We start from the raw sequence: 2,761 nt of genomic DNA on the forward strand, positions 1-2,761 counted from the left end.
CGACCACCTCAAAAAGCCTATTCACCCGTGACCACATTAACACTTAAATATTCATGCAGATTGATGACAAAAATGAGCTCAAGGAAGGAAGTGAACATAGGTTAAATAAATTACTTTTAAATTCACGCTTCCTTCGCTTTTTCCAATTCCCATCAGAAGTTGAAAACGCTGAATTCCCAGCCCAATTAATGCAATCACTCTTCATTGTGGCAGAGGTCTAATCCATGAGTAATCAATGCACAAGAACAACTTTCTCAAAGATTATATTCATTGATTACCCATTTTTAGACAAATCTCGGTTGAGACGTCACTAATCAAAATCTTTCACGAGCTTTTGCATTCACTCAATGCTATAAAGTTATTACGACTTTGCTATACTCGAAATCGTTTATTACGTTTCAACTATAGCTAAAGCTTTCCTCCGTTTTATAAAAAATATTTAATCGTTCTCATTTATTATATATAATCTTCTAATATTTTCTTTGTCAATTCCTTTCCACCTAACATATGTCGTATAAATAGATGTTTTTAATTTTATTTTCTGTGTAAGTACCGGACTAATTATGAAATGTTAAAAGGAAGAATGGCAGAAAATCAAACACATTTTTATAATTTGTTCATAATTACATTATGATTACTTAATAAGTGTATGTTATCTTATATAAACGTACACATATGTGTAAGTGTTTACAAATGTAATTCATACTAATCCCATGAATTGCAGCTCATGCGATATGGTACCAAAAGCAACCAGAACAACCACAACTAACTGCACAAGTATTAGTAAAAAGGCCAATTGTACACTAGCAACTTTGACATATGACAACGTAGATTTTTTTTTCTCATTTTTACTCAACAAACTATACGTTAATGTTAGAAAGACATTATTAAAATAATATGAAATGCACTCTCCAGAGAGATTCACGTAATGCGGTATGGAATAGTTTGCGGATGGCAGATGATATTAAAAATCCGATTTATTCTCATTTAGCTAGTTAAGTAATCAAAAAATATATGGAGAATTTATATAAAGTATTACGTATGTGAAAGCGAAAAGGAAAGAGAAGGAACGAAAATAGTAAATTAAGGTAAATATTAAAAAGTTCAATTATTTAAGAAAAACGAAAACTTATATGAAATGATTTTAATATATATATTTACGTATGCATATCCAGTTTTATTTTTAAAGCCTATAGATAGAATTTTAGAAATAATAAAATTATCTACACATAAAAATATATTATATCTATATCAACATGCGTTATTGAGCTTAGTGTGTAGAATTTCTAATGTTCATAGGATTAGTTAGTAATCATATGAAACGTATTTTGTTTTTAATCGAACTTAGAGAAGCATAGCTAAGTACATTAATTTTTTCATATGGCGTCAGCTTTTCAAACTTACTTTCGTTGACAGATGGAGAGACCGGCGGACGAAGAAACGGATGGACATGCGAACTGTTGAACCGACGGACTTAAATGTAGATACACAAACGCGAAACACGAACAGACAGATGGACGGATATTGAAGTGATTAGGCAAAAGGAGAAGCAGAGAGGCGTATAGATGGAAATGAAACATTCTGGTAATGGCAATATCTAAAACACGAGTAAAATCTTTAAAAAAATCGAAAATTTTTCTTTCTGCTTAGTTTTGCGTCTAAGATGTTAATATCACTTGACATCATTGGGCTACACAAGCTATGACGTAGTAGATTACCACCAATGTTCTTATTTTATCTCCTACATTAAAGGATTTTCCATGATATTCGCTAAGTTGTTATGAAGAAGTTCATTTGCTATTGTCTTATTAATAAAGTGAAGTTCATTGCATATTTTCGCCGCTGCTATAGCTGGCAATATGAACATAACCTTTACTTTTTCTGTACAGCATCAAGTAATTAGCTTTTATTTCTTGCGTAAGCTGAAAAGTATGTTTATTAGTTAGGCAAAGAAACGTCTTTACTAATAAATTGTCATCTTCATTCTAAAGGCTTCGCTAGCTTTCATAATGGACTTTTTCGGGTATATTATGTATAAAAAAGATGAGGTAACGTAACCTAGCTTATTTGCTTTTATGAAAGAAAATGGAAAGAACATGACGTCATGAAGTATAAATATATAAAACGAAGCATTAAGAGCATACCATAACCGATTCCAACTTGTAGATGGAAACTATAAAAATGTTCCAATTTTAATTCAAAACTCAGGATTCATGGAAGCCATACGAAAAAGCAGCGGTTACAATTAAACCTTCGTCATAATTTTAAATGTTTTCTCCTTCACTTCACATGATTTACAATTTAAAACGAAAACACAAAGTAAGTAATCCATTCATTTTTTCCCGAATTTTTCTCTATTTGCACCTTTTTACTTCGACGTACATAAAGCAGTCAATCAAATTTATAAAATCAAAGAAAAAATTTTACAAAACTAATAAAAAACCAAAAAAAAAAAATACTTTGAAGCGGAAACACGGTAAATATGCTGTCATTCAAACGCTAGAATGATTGATTTATTAGATCAACATCGACATTATATAGAAAATCCTTAAAAAAAAATCCAAGGCAAATATATAAAGTACATTTATGCAATTTTGCATACGTTTCGCTTAAATACTTTAAGTATGAAGATTAGAATTAGTATATAATATACTTTTAGTAGCAATTTAAAAAAAAAATACTTTCCACTATTTTCGGTTTTATTATTATTTTATATAAATTACATTTAATCGAATGCAATTAAAAAATTAACAAATACCTT

Source organism: Glossina fuscipes, unplaced genomic scaffold (genome assembly GCF_014805625.2).
Source record: "Glossina fuscipes isolate IAEA_lab_2018 unplaced genomic scaffold, Yale_Gfus_2 287, whole genome shotgun sequence".
Lineage (NCBI taxonomy): Eukaryota > Metazoa > Arthropoda > Insecta > Diptera > Glossinidae > Glossina > Glossina fuscipes.